Source organism: Ursus maritimus (assembly GCF_017311325.1).
Source record: "Ursus maritimus isolate PB19 chromosome X unlocalized genomic scaffold, ASM1731132v1 scaffold_X1, whole genome shotgun sequence".
NCBI lineage: Eukaryota > Metazoa > Chordata > Mammalia > Carnivora > Ursidae > Ursus > Ursus maritimus.
Window position 1 is genome coordinate 123,242,281 of NW_024423319.1, and position 14,681 is coordinate 123,256,961.

The 14,681-nt window shown below is 48.2% G+C and overlaps 1 long non-coding RNA gene across 2 annotated transcripts; it reads left to right on the forward strand.

The window, feature by feature from the left end:
* Positions 1-1,908: 1,908 nt before the first annotated feature.
* Positions 1,909-9,474, forward strand: LOC103666309. 2 transcript variants are annotated; one of them, XR_569465.2, is made up of 3 exons: positions 1,909-2,768; positions 3,635-3,811; positions 8,354-9,474. It is a non-coding gene; the product is annotated as an uncharacterized LOC103666309 (long non-coding RNA). The 2 variants fall into 2 exon arrangements; XR_569464.2 differs by lacking the exon at positions 1,909-2,768 and having other exon boundaries at positions 2,796-3,811.
* Positions 9,475-14,681: the final 5,207 nt, after the last annotated feature.

Genomic DNA, 14,681 nt, shown 5'->3' on the forward strand with positions numbered 1-14,681 from the left:
TCTGACGTCTTTCACTGAGCAAGATCTTCTCAAGGTTTGTCCATCTATTAGCAGGTGCCAATGTTTCCTTCCTTCTCACGGCCGAGTAACCTTCCGCTGTCTGGGTGGACCACACTGGGTTCATCCATTCATCTGTTGATGATCATTTGGGCTGTTACCACCTTTAGGCTCTTTTGATAAGTGCTCTCATTTTTAAAAGAGCATCCTCACGAAATGCTTGGTTTTTCCACCTCTCAAGTGGCACTTTTTGCATTATGGAACAGGAGACTGATTTCCATCATTAAAGCTAAAAATATAGACCTGGGAATCATATGCATGCCAGGAAAAACTCTTGGGCAGGGTCTGCAGACCCGTATCTCATCTGACACCTAACTATTCCATAATGTGCCATGAACTTCTGAACTTGAAAGCAATCCTCTCCATGGGAGCGTGCCTGTAAAGGCTTATCTTCTTGCTTAAGAACAAACAAAGCAGAAAAACACACCTATGTAAAGAGGCTTCTCCAGTTTCCATCCTAGCATCGGGCACAGGATCCCAGAGTCCCTGCGGCCACAGGGCGCCTTCTGCCCAAAGGTGAAGAAGGAGAGGGAACACCTGCCCTTTCTCTCATTATGGATTCTCCTTCGGGGGCTCAGATAAAGGAATCATGACCTAAGCAAAGATTGATGACAGAATCTTGTTCCCCACTGAAATTTGGGGATTAGACAATGGCTTGGACGTTTTCTGGGTGTAACCGAACTAATTAAACAACTAATGAGCTTTGGTGGGATTGAAAGGCACTGTTGATACAACTATATGAACACACAACTTTGTTAACGGATTATATTAGTTTCCTAGGCTTGCCGTAGCAAAGTACCACAAACACTGGGTTTCAGGACTGCGTCTGTCCCCGTTTTCTTTCTCAGAAGATGGACTTACCGTCTACGTCTTGATGCGAATTTAAGGCTCTCTGGACCAAGTGCTTCTCCCAGTTCTAGTCCCACATGCACCTGTGTCTTTTTATCTCCTTGTCTCATCTTCCTTGAGGTCTTATCCCATCTATTAATTGCATCTGGGTCAATCCCTCTAGTGCTGCTTGGGTAATTATAAAACTGGAAATGGGACTGTATCCTTCTCTGGAATCGAATCCTATATAGTGACTCCCCATCATTTAGAGCACAGGTGGGCCCCTCCTCACCTCCCTCGTTTCTTGTAATTCGTCAGGTCGTAATGATCTTTGGCTTTGCAGGTGGTCTGGTTTCCATGGCACCTGCCCAACTCTGCCACTGGTATCACAAAAGCAGCCATAGAAAATACATGAATGTGCATGGCTGTGTGCCAATAAAACTTTATTTGCAGAAACAGATGCTGGGCCATATTCGAACTACGGGTCGTAGTTTGCCACCCTCTGATTTAGAGGATAACATCCCAACATTTAAGCTATCAGGTACAAAGTTCATCATGACCTGAGTTTGCCCCCTTAAATGATTCTTATGTCATGTCCCCTAATGCCGGCTGATGGTGCCTACATTCCCGTTCTGCATAAAAAATATGCTGATCAGAAGCCAGCCACATATGCAGACCATTTTGTGAGGAAGGGATGTTGTTATAGGTTGAACTGTGCTCCCTCCAAATCTGTAGGTTGAAGTCTTGGCCCCCCAGTATGCCAGAAAGTAAGCTCATTTGGACATGAGGTCTTTAAAGAGGCGATTAAGGTAAAATGAGGTCTGTAGGATGGACCCTGGTCCCATAGGACCGGTGTTCCCATCAGAAGAGATGAGGACACAGACACACAGAGGGACGACCACGTGAGGACACGGGGAGAAGATGGGGTCTACACGCCACGGAGAGAGGCCTCAGGAGGAACCTGCCTCGGCCCCGCCTGGATCTCAGACTCGCAGCCTCCAGGAGCTGGAGACGGTAAATGTCTGTAGTGGAAGCCGCTCTGTCTAGGGTTGTTATGGTTCCCCGAGCACGCTAATACAGGCACCTTCTCAGTACCCCAGAAGTCACATTGCCTTGTTTTCTTAGCGTATTTGCTGTCCTTGAAATGTCTTTCTGGAATCTGGTGCTTTTGGGTTGGAAAGGGACAACGTGTCAGAGACTCAAGGTAGTAAGTCACTTCGTTCTGTCTCAAATGAGGAGCAGGAGCTGACTCCCCTTGGAAATGCCTCTTCCCGACCCCATTTCTTTGCATTTGGGGAGCTGGCCTAGGAGAATGGCTTGGTTCTCATTTTTCCATTCCTCCCTAGTTCATGAGATGCTACAATGGATGTATTTTTCTTGGTGCAATAATCTTTGCTTGCTTGCTTGCTTTTTTTTTTTATTCCATGCTGTTTCTCGTCTGGCTGAGGGAAGTGGAAAATTTTAGGCAATGGTCCCGGGATCTCAGACCGCTTCCAAATTCTTGCTATTGAATAAAAATATTGTATGTTCTCCTTCTCTGCCATTGGCTCAAATGGACTTTTTGTTTTCATCACATTCTCCAGGTGATTGACAACCCCCCCATTTGTTGTTGTTGTTTTTATTTCATCTCTACTGCTTTCGCTGCTTTGAAAGCGCGCTCTCATTTTTCTTATTTTAGGTGACGTTTTACAAGCCTTTCACGGAATCGGCGTGTCTACACGTGCGCCGAGCCAACGTACACATTCTCGGAAGGGAAGAGGCGTTTGGCTGCACCTGGCTGTTCTCTCACCCGAGATGTGCATGCAGTGCCTGAGTTGTGTGTGCATTTGACCGAAATGTGGACGCCTTACCAGAACCTTATTTTATTTGGGTCCTGGACATGGGTATTGTCACCCCCGTTTCTCTGATGATGAGTAACATTGAGTGTCTTTGCATGTGTCTGTTGGCCATCTGTAGGTCTTCTTCGTGTCATGGTGTCTTCTGACCATCTCACCAGACGTAAGGACAGAGCAGTTGGAATTCCGCTCACAATTTAAACACTGGCTAATGACAATAATAAGGAGGAACACAGAGACATAAGTTTTCATGACACTCTGTGGGGTTTCATTGGAGACCCAGTCCCTACAAGTAATGGCGTCTCCACTTACTGCATGTGGAAACTTGGCCACGTTGTCTTATCTCCCCGCACTGTCGTTCCCTGATGCTGACATGAGAGATGGTCACAGTGCCCGTCCCGGGAGGATGGTCAGGTTGTGCGTGGGACGTCGTGAGTCTGACGGGCTTACAAACGTGCCTGGGAAATATTGAGGCGGTCTAATGCCTGTTCTCTCTTTTCCCTCTCGACTTCTATATTTGGATGCCATTCTCTTGTCTGCATATGAAAATGAGATTTTTCTCATTATCAGTAGTTGGGGAAGGTCTTTTTAGATGTTAGTTGGTGACCCCAGAGGTCAGAGTCTTCAGGGCTGAGTGTTGACTTCACAGACGTTGTCTCTGTGTCTAATGCCATCAAACAGATTCTCACTAGCAGATGAAGTTTAGACCCACAGGTTAACCTGCACCTAACCCACGTGCTTTTGGGGGATGATACAATCTTCAGCTTTGTTTGTTAAACTTATGCGAAACTGTCATTCAGCTAGGTGTGGCCATGTCACTGCATTCAGGGGATTTTACTCACCGTGTTATGGGCATCTAGGAAAGCTGCTGGCAAAGAGCAACTTCCTCACTGCTTCCTCATTGTTGCTTCCAGGGATGCAGGTGGAAGCGATGGCTGGAGCTCCAGCATCCACCTTGAGCCACGAGTCAACCTGGAGGATGGAAGCCATGTGTTGGGGTGTGAGAGCAGAAAAGTAACAGGAGGGTTCCTGGGCATCTTGAAGCCACCACACTGGCCCTGATCCTTGTTCCAAATATCAGAAGCCTTCAGGTTTGTTTTTACTTTTGTCTGAGTCTGACGCTCCTCTGCTACTAATTCTCTTAAGGAAAACTACCTGGTGAGTCTTGCAGAAATCTCTGGCTGTCACCGAGCATTGCTAACTTTCTAAACATCAGGATTTCAATTTCCTACCACGGGCCTCCGGTTTGTCTGCTCTCGACGTCAAGCTACTTGCACGGGACTGTACATTCTTTGAGGAAACCAAACATTCCTATAGTTGAATCCAGGACAGAATTCGGTAATTGTCCGTCTGTTGTTCCCTCTGGCCAAACCGGGAGCAGATGAATGCGAGTCAGCCGTGTCGAGGTCACAAATCTGTGTGCGCGTTTGCGGTGAGGACGGGAGGGGACTAAAATGACAGACACCCTCCTCCTCTTCCCCACTCTCTGAGCGCAGAGAGTGTGAGAAAATTAGCGCCTCCCCAACATGTTCAAGAAAGGAAACTTGGATTTCCTCACTGGCAGTCCTTCTTTAGCCCGGTTCCCAGCGCGGGAAGAGCACACGGCACCTGGTCCACCACGGCCCCAGATGTTCGGTTCATGACATCTGCTTTATGACATTAATTACTTGATGACTGACCTTCACCTTTGGTGGAGGTCACACAACGAGCTGTGAAAACTCCACAAGTCCGTTGAAGAATCCTCTTAAGAGCACAGCAACGGACTGGCCGTGAACTCGAGCTGTGAGTTTTGGCAAGGAGCGCCCCCATAGGTGTCTGCGTGCTGGATGCAGGCCTCCAGAGGGCACTCGTTCCGAATTTGCTTGGAACTCAGGGCAACCCTTCCCCACCAGCAGAATGGCAGTGAGGCTCTCCCTGTGGTGGTGTTCTCCCTACGTTCTGAACAAGAAACTTTTGCAAATTTTAGATCTCAGACTTTTTTTTTTTTTTTTTTAATTCCTAAACTACTCTCTGACCCAGAGACCTTTGTGTGGTATGATGGGGCATGAGGGAGGGGTTAAGATGTCCAGATGGAACAGTGACAGGCACAGCTCACCTCAAGAAGGGGGAGTGCGAGGGGTCCCCAGCAGAGCCCAGGAAGCGCATGCCACGAATGGTCCAGTGACAGGACCTTATCCAAGGACGAGTGAAAGGTGGGAGCAGAGTCTGCACACAGCAGGTCTGCCGACATCGCTCCCCGAGGCTGTTTCCATTGTGGGGCAGAACACGGGGAGAATGACAGGGATGCAGGAGGCTTTTGAGATGTAAGCTGGGGAGACAGGTGGGGGGAACAAGGTGGCAGGTGGGAGACAGTGACAGGTTAAAGGGACCTGGTGGGGGAGAAGTGTGAAGTTGGAAGGGCCTGAGGGGGCAGTGTGAGGTTGGAGGGACCTGGGGGGGACAGTGTGAGGTTGGAGGGACCTGAAGTAGGGACAGTGTGAGCTTGAAGGGGAGGGGCCTAAGAGAGGACAGTGTGATATTGGAGGGACCTGGGGCTGCTGTGAGAGGTTGGAGGGACCTGGGTGGGTTGTGGGGTTGGAGAGATGCAGGAAGACATGGTGTGTTTGGAGGGACCTGGCGAGGACAGGTGTGTTTGGTGGTCCCTGGGGGGAGTGTGAGGCTGGAGGTTTGCAGCCTGTGGTAGGTGAGGTCCAGGACCCCTCGTACCACCCTCAGATGTGTGTCAGTCCCTGAGTCCCGCCGTGCTGGAGTCTGCCTGCAAGGGCTTCCCGGAGAATGGTCTGAAGCTTCAGTGTTTCGGGCACCGAGCAGAGCAGAAAAGGGAAATGCAAGCAGACATAATCCTATGGAAAATAACCAGCAGACACCAGAATGAAAGATTGGATTCGGTTTACACATGCACACACATGCCTCCCGTGACAAAGGAAAAAGCAACCCTTCCCGTGGCTGGCAAAGAAAACTGAGTCGGGCTCCCTGGAGCCGTCACTTACATTTATGGCAGAGTCTGAAAATGTCAGCGTGCCCTGGGCACCACCGTGACATGGAGGGATTTGTGTTCATTCTGTTTCTCCTTCTGGAGTAGCTTTTCTCTCCTGGACGTGCGTCTGCTGACAGACACCTCTACCCCGTCATCCTTCCTCGCCAAGCTCATGACCACTGTTCTAAATCACACACCCTGGGCAGAAATTCCTGGATTTGCTGAAAATCTTAGCAATAGAATGCCTTCAAGTTGGGGGTTTCAGTTACCCCAATAGGACCAGAGGGACAGTGTTTTTTATTGTCTACAGGGAGTTGGCTGCCAGGGGCAACGGCCTTATTTGTCCTTTTGCAATTTGCAACCCTTTCCTTGTTTTGCACCCAAATGGTCCTATCCTGGTCCCTCACCTATCGAATGCTTGGACCTTGATGGTTTATCTCATCTCCAAATGCACTCTCCTGGGGAGCATGGGTGTATGAATTTTCAGGGGTATTAGACTTCAGCTGAGTCACACCAGCGCCTTGGTCACAGCCTGGGATCTCAGATGCCCCACGGGTTTTAACACAGGCAAGATGAGTCCCGTCTACTGCACGCTTTTCCTGGGATTGTGGCCTTCCATGTTCATTCCATGGGAGACATCTCACCATAATTTAACACCTGTGAATGACGCGTGTGCCTCCCTTTCATCCCCAAAACCGTCTTCCCTTCTGCTCCCCTGCCGAGAAATCTCACCCCAATAGGTCTCGAAGGTGAAGCATTTCCTGCAGGGCAGCCCTGTGTTCGTGCTCTCGGAAATCACCGCACGCGTCCCTTGGTACAGTCCTGTCAAGACGTCTCCTTCTGCAGGACCTCATGCCACCAAGGGACAAATCCACCCTGCTCACGAGTTCCGACTTCTTTGCCCTGTGATTTCGTGACCCCACGAAGACCCCAGATGAACCGAAGTTCTGATATCCTGAAATGGGTGTGACATTGACTTAATCTCTGAGGGCAGGAACAGGGGTGGAATGAGTGAGGACCCTCCCTGCCCATCTGGAACACCTTTTAGGGAAGGAAAGTCTTTGCGTCATTCCCAGTAGGGAGGGCAGCTGAGGGGCGCGAGAGATTTTAAGACCTGGCATTTGTTTGCTGTTCTCACATTTTGTAACAAGTTTTTACTTATGGTGTACTCTACCCACACACCTGCATTTGAGTCTTGCATATAACCAGGGAATATATATATATACATAATATATACATATATAACACATTATATACATTATATATACATATACATACAAAATATATACATATACAAAAAAATATATACATCATATATACACATATACATGACATATAAACTATATACATAATATATAAATATATACATATACAAATATATACAATATATATGCATATATACATTTTATACATACATACATAATATATACATTATATATCATATGTACATATATACATGACATATAAGCTACATATACATCATATATATATACATCATGTATATACATTATATACACATAATATATAACATATATATACATTATATATATATGTCCGCACATGTATATATATCTGTACGTATGACTGCATGTCTGTGCTATTTAGTGATGTAATGACAGAGTTCCGGTAGGATAGCCCAGGAAACGGAGCGACATTAACCAGCTTGGGAAATTCTAACCTGGGGCATCATCACGCCTTCACTGACAATCACCCCAGTCTAGACGTGTCCTGACCACCTCTGGTTTGCAGCAGGAAGCACGTACGTGCTTGAAATATTCATCCTTATCGTACACGTGCAGGACACGAAGACTTTGTTTCTGCCCAGCTTCCAGAACTGACATTTTCTTAGATCCCAAACGGATATTGAGTAAATCACACTATGCCAGACGTCACTGGGGGAAGCTAGTCACTGAGAGAGCATCACTGAGGGAACACAGAGGACATAGTCGCCACCCGAACGTGGAGTTCTTCCGGGTCAAACTTGCTAAGTCGAAAGATTTTAATTCTCAGGTGCATAACCCCGCACATACCTTCTTCCTCTATGCATTGAACTGTGTGGACCAGCGTGCCTAATAACACTGATGGAGAAAGTAAATGTTTTCATTTTCCATAACCTGAATCAAGTATGCACAATTCAGATCAGCTGTAATTATCTGGGCCTCTGAAGCAAAACTCTCTTCTTTCTTTCTTTCTTTCTTTCTTTCTTTCTTTCTTTCTTTCTTTCTTTCTTTCTTCCTCTCTCTCTTTCTCTTTCTTTCTTTCTTTCTTTTTCTTTCTTTCTTTCTTTCTTCCCTCCCTCCCTCCCTCCCTCCCCCCAGAGGTAGAGTTCAGTGATTCATCAGTTGCATATAACACCCAGTGCTCATTACATCACGTGCCCTCCTAATGCCCATCACCGAGTTACCCCTTCCCTCAACCCCCCTCCCCAAACCCTCTTCTTCCTTTCAAAACTACCGAACATCATGAAAGCAAAGCACGCCCTAGACTTAAAATATCTGTGAAAATTCCAGATTTCCCCCTTAATTGCCACTGTACCCAGTTGCCTAATTGTTGCATTTCTCATAAAATGCTGGGGCTGCTCTTTATCTCTCCTAGGTGTAAATGTGTTTCTCATCTTCCTAAATGCGTTTGCATTTTTCATTGTTGTTGCCCTCAGTGTACTGAGTGGAATATTGCATACTGCCCAGTCTGTGAAGAGGAAAGATTTAAACATAAACGGCGCATCTGACAGTGTGTGACCTGGTCTGAGGTCGTGCATTCAGTGGAAACCAGCCCCGCACTTGGAGGGTACCAGCGCGCTTGACGGAACTTCCCAAGTCAGAGACTCAAAGGACCAATGCAAGGCTTGACCAGCTCTGCTTGGGAATTTCCAGAATCGCGTATGTCCAAGGCGGGCCATCTGACATTGTGATGATATCCCAACGCATTCCCTAGGACGGAACACAGCGCTTGCCGGCTTCTAAGCATCACGTGAGAAAACATTGTGCCCTCACGTCGCCTGTGGTTACACCGGCGTTCTTGGCAACCTCAGTAAGTCTGGGAAGAATTTCAGCCCCACGGAGTGGCTTTCTTGCCTCTGAACATCAACCTACTTTGGGACAGGAAGCGAGCTGATGCCAAGTTGACATGGGACAGCTTTGCCCGTGCTCGACTTGCGTTCTTCGGTTTTGGTTTTTCATGGTGGCTGTCACACACAGTTCCATTCGTCTCAGGTGCACGACAGAGCCATGCAATGACGCCATACGCTGTGCTGTGCTCACCACACCAGCAGCCAGCGCCCATCACCCACAACACTGTTACGACACCGTGGACTGTATTCCCTGGGCGGTACCATTTATTCCTGGGACTGATTCATTCCGGACCTGGCAGCTCTCCCCCGCCTCCCCTCCACCCATTTTGCCCTCCCTCCATAACCCAACCCCTCTGGCAACCATCACTTTGCTGTCTGTACTTACGGGTCTGTTTCTGCTTTTTTTGTTTGTTCATTCGTTTTGTGTTTTAGATTCCACATATAAATGAAATCATATGGGATTTGTCTTTCTCCACCTGACTTGCTTCACTGAGTGTGATACGGTCCATCCACGCGGTCTTGAATGGCACAGTCTCAGCTGTTTTTATTGCTGAGTAATATTCCATAATACTCCACCGCGTGTCTCTGCGTGGGGGGGGGGGTACATATGTACCGCTTCTCCGTCCATTCCTCTGTCCATGGACACTTGGGCTGCCTCCATGTCTTGGCTGTTGTCAATAATGCTGCAATAAACATAATGATCCGTTTGTCTTTTCCAATTATTATTTTCATTTTCGTTGGGTAAATACTGAGTAGTGCAATTGCTAGGTGGTGGGGTAGCTCTATTTTCAGCTTTTTTGAGCTTGCACTCCCAGCAACAGTGTAGGCGGGTTCCCCTCTCTCCGCATCCTCGCCAACACCTGCTGTTTCTTGTCTTGTTGATTCGAGCCATTCTGACAGGTGTGAGGTGGGATCTCATGGTGGTTTTGACTGGCATTTCCCCGATGATGAGGGATGGGGCGCATCTTTCCATGAGTGTGCTTGACTTGGTTCTGATGCCATGCCACCATGACTGCCAGCCTCTCTCCCAGACATGTGTCTGCTCTACGCCGGCGTGGGGACGGAGTCTCATCAGCCTTCCCTCAGCCCAGCCATCCACCCACTATCTGCGATTATTCATCCAGCACTCACCAGTGGCTCCTTCCCGCCTTCCTCTGGCCTCAGAGGAGAGCAAATCTCTGCATTTCTGTTTCCCATTTGTTTTCCCCCTTTGCTACCAAGGCCCATGCACTTAGCACTCCCTGGAGTTCTGTCCCTTCACTTGCCCAAATGCTCTCATATCCTGTCTTGCAAACCACAAACGAGCCAGTGTAATTTCCACCCAGTAGAGACCCAGCCGCCTGTATCGGGGGCGGAGGGGCGGGTGGTGAGGCAGCTGAAGACACGTGGCTCCAGCTTCTGCAGAAATTGGCAAGAGGCAAGAGGAATTGTCCCAGTTTGCTAATGAACATACAGAAGGAAATTATCTTTGTTGTTGGGCTGTTGCCTGCAAATGTGTCATGTTCTTATCCACATCGTTATGAGACTTGATCAACTGGGAAGTTTAACTATTTTGGAGGCACTGCTTTGCTCTATAGTGATGTCTTTGGAAGGGGGGATGCGTCGGAAATATCTGGAGATTCTTTTTTTTTTTTTTTCCCCAAAATCAGATGGTTAAGATTCTCCCCTTTTTGCCAGACCTGCTAAACCAGAATGCCAGGGGTGGGGCTGGGTGCCTGAATTTTGATAATATTCTCCCTGGGACTTCGATTTACAGTCCTGGGTGTGAACCTTGCAGTAAAGAGCTGGGATATCTGTAGTTAGGGCTGAGCTTTATGATTCTATAAACTCTTAAATTTGGGATGCGGGGGTGGGGGTGGCAACAAGCCCAGATGTCCCTTAAAGCTCAGCGAATAGCTTGTTAGAAAAGTAGATTCAACTGTGAGCTAAAATACAGTTGACCCATGAACAATGGGTGGGTTAGGGGCACAGACCCCCCAAACAGTTGAAACTCCACGTGTTGCTTTTCAGACTCCCCAAAAACTTAACCACTCATACCCTACCATTGACTGGAAGACCTCACAGTAACACAAATAGTCCGTTAACCTATATTTTATACGTTATATGTATTACATACTGTATTCTTACAGCAAAGTAAGCTGGACAAAAGAAAATGTGAATCAGAAAATCATAAGGAGGAGAAAATCCACGAACGGGGCTGTGCTGTATTCATTGAGAACGATCCACATGTTGGCGGACCCATGCAGTCCACGGCCGTGTAGTTCAAGGGTCAACGGCAGATCTTTATTTGTATTTGCTGGCATGGAAGCCTTGGCCTCAGAAAGCACTGTCACATTGGAGCTGCCAGTGTATGGCCCGTGTTCTTTTCATGCCTTACCGCCTCTCCAAATACCTGTTGTGTTTTTCCTTTTCATGCCCAGAAGGCCCAGCGACTTCTTCTTGTCCCTCTTAAATATCCAGAAGCAGTTCACGTATGGGTGAGTGGAGGACCTCTGCACACTTAATGCTCCCCGTCCCACATCTGGGCCACCATCACTACCATCGTACAACGGTGTATAGTCTGCGTTCCATGGCATTTACGGTGACCCTTTGGAAAGTCTCATTTCTTTGGTTCACAAGAAAATCTATAAACGTCCTAAGGCTGCCCATTGGATGGAGAACGCATTCGGCCCTCAGACATGGTGAATAGGGTGAAGATTAATTACATAAGCTTTTAACACAGGGACCAAACCACTTGGATTGGGTTATTGGTAGAATAGAACGAGGAACATCAAAGAAGTGTAATTCATTAATGCCTCCCAGATTTGCAACCCTCCTGCTCTGAGTCCTCCCACGGACTCAGAGGTTCAGTGTTTAGACACATTCCAAGATGTGGGCCTTCAGTCGTAAGGTTGAGAAAGTCAATAGGATGCATCAGGTGCCATACTTCCACTTCTGGTTAAGATGGAAGTAGTGGACTTACCCTCCAACTTCAACCACTCAAGAAACAAAGAGTCAAAGTGTATGAAAGAACAGTCTTTAAGACCGGACAGTAGGCACTTACGAACAGTAATCCCCAGGAGACAGAAGAACAGAGCAGGTGGAATCCTTGTCTACTGGGTCACCACACAGCACCAGCGGTACCTGGCCTTCAAGAGAGTGGAAGGAGGCATTGGGGCGCCCAGCACATTCCTTCCATAGCTCATGGCTGTCACGTGGCCTCATACCACCATAGCTGCAAGGGAGGTGGGGAAAAACACCCTCCAGGGCAACTGTGAGCCCAACAGACCCTCAGGGGCTCTATGACCAAAAGAACAAAGGGAAGAATGGAGTGGAGTGGGGCGTGGGAGTGTCCCTGTCTGCCACTGTCCTCAGGGGGACAATGAGGACAAGGGAAATGGCAGTGGGTGCAGCAGAAGGAGCAGATTGGAAAGGGATGTTGGAATCGGTGGGACTTTGGGAAGAGTCTGACATGAGCACAGGACAAGGGGCTGAGCAGCTCCCAGAAGATTCGCTCTTGACTGTGGTTTTTTCGGTTGGGAAGGAGGTGGTGCCATGTTTCCTGGGGCAGCATCAGAAGAACCTGGAGCCCGGCTGACCTGTGGACGGGTGCCGAGGGATGGCAGGAAAGGAGGGAGGTCGGTGTGTGAAGACACTCGCTGCTGAAGGGAACGAGACAGAATGGACAGCAGCCTCACAGAAGGACGAGGTCAAGAGAAACCGTGACGGTGAAGACGGGGCCGTCGGAGAGCATCTGCTGCTTTCCGGCAAACAGTGCCGAGCACCATCTGCCATCTAGTATTTATGCAGAGTCGGGGGAGGGAAAGGCCTAGAAGGAGCCAGAGCGAATGTCCGGGAGGTGCCTCTCCGGGAGGCCAGCGTGGGCGGCAAGAGAGTCGGGAGGGTCAGATGTCTGTGGTCAAGACATGACTCACCAGTGGTGGCCAGGGATACTGGAGGGCTGAGGACAGTAGGCTTCAGAGGGGGACGGGACTCCCACCGGGGACTCGTGCTTCCTCCCGGGTCCGCGATGCCAGCCTTGCACCTCCCAACAGCCGATGCCACCTGCCTTCTCCATCGATGACACCACCCCCAGAAGCCACCTCCATGCTTACGAGTCAGCGCCTCACGCCCCCGATACGACGACGGGATGGTCTCACTGCTGCACTTTGATCCTCCTCCAAGTGCTTTCCTTGGTGTCCCTGAGAGTGCTGAGTAAGCCCCACAGCCCCTTTCCTTTCCTTCTCTTTGTTTTTTTTTTCTTAACAGCCCAGAAATCCCCAAGTCCCCTCATTCTCCAGGAATCAGACTGATGTCATCAGAACCTCAGCATGTGCTTTCCATTAATGATGGAAACTTTCCTTCTCATGACCGAAGGAGTTTATGAGAAACTCAAGGGTGTACCCTAACATGTTTATGATTGAAAAAAAAATGACCATTGTCATTGGGAAGATCGTCTGCAGATATTAAAAAAATTCTACAAACGTTAATAAGAAGAGACTCTGTACTCTTTCTATCAAATATCCCATCGTCTGTAATACGACCTGCTGTGTCAGGCTATGAAAGCCGGAGAGATGTAGTGCTAACACCATCTTGATGTCATATGGAGAGGTTGAATATATGTCAATTATTTTTAAAATATGCACCATTGACAGAATCTAGAAGTTCCAGATGTTAAAAGGAAAAAAATAAGTTTATCCCCTGGAGTTTTGTTGGAATCCTGTGGTGTTTATTCATGTCCCGTCCCTTAGTAAGACCGTTTATTCCCTTGTTGGAGAGAAGTCAGTGATGGTGAAGGCATCTCCTTCCCTATGTTTCAATGGCCATGAAACATTTTCTTCTTCCCCGGACACTTGACATTTGCTCACCTTTTCTCACACATTAACACGTTGGACCCATAAGCGTGTTAAAGGCTGCCTTGCCTCTTGAGTGGGGTCTGCTCCTGACACGTAGGGTTGTTTTTGTTCAAGTGTTCAGGGACACGCGCTGGCCAGAAAGTAACCGATTCTTACCTTGTAAAGGCTCATCGTGTCTTCCAGGAGAACGAAGAGCAGAATGGGAACAGGTGTAAGAGATCACTTAATTTTCTCTTGGAGAGACAGCATGAGTGGGGGAATGGCTGGCTGGGGTCTCGTCCCAGTTGGTCCATCTAACCTCTTGGGACCTCCCTGAGCTACCTATAAACTCTACGGGGAAGGGTCCCAAGCTCCATTTCTGTTCAAACACTGCTTGGCTTTCTTCAAGCAGAGAGACTGCACTGAACTACGGTGGCCATGCCTCCCTGCTCCTGCATTGTCCCAGATGATGCTGGGATTGGTCACAATTAAAAAACACAACAACAACTCAATTTGCCCTTCCAAACTGTGGCAACTTGTTCCTCTAAGAGCCTGAAAATACGTTCCCCAGGTCTCCATCTCTAGAACCTGGGAATGTGACCCTCTTTGGAGAAAGGGTCTTTGCAGGCTGTCCACATCTGAGCTCAGCCTTGCCTAAAAATCTACCCATTCGGGACTTGGAGGGGATGAAGGTCCACAGCAGAATCCAAGGAGGGAAATCCTTTTCTGATGCATGCTGCGGATAGAGGGGGTAAGGTTGCCTGATGCTTCCAGTCCTGCATCCTGAGGGCCCCGGGCAAATCTCATCCAGATTCCTCCCCAGCAAGGCTCAGAACTGGCAGACTCTGAAGACTGACAGGTTGAGGTGAGTCACCAGCAGAAGCTGGAAATAAGTCCTCAATCTTTGTATTTAGGTCAGTGCCTCCCAAAGTACGGAGCTCTTCATCCATTTGGCATATCTATGTGAGCAAAACTGGCATCTGACCACAGCCTCTGCCAACGATGGCAAAAGAGTGAGGTCAGCCTTGAAAATAATTTTCCAAATGCGTTGGATCTCCAGATTCTCTTAGGATACAAAGGTAGAGTCCCTCTATTAACAG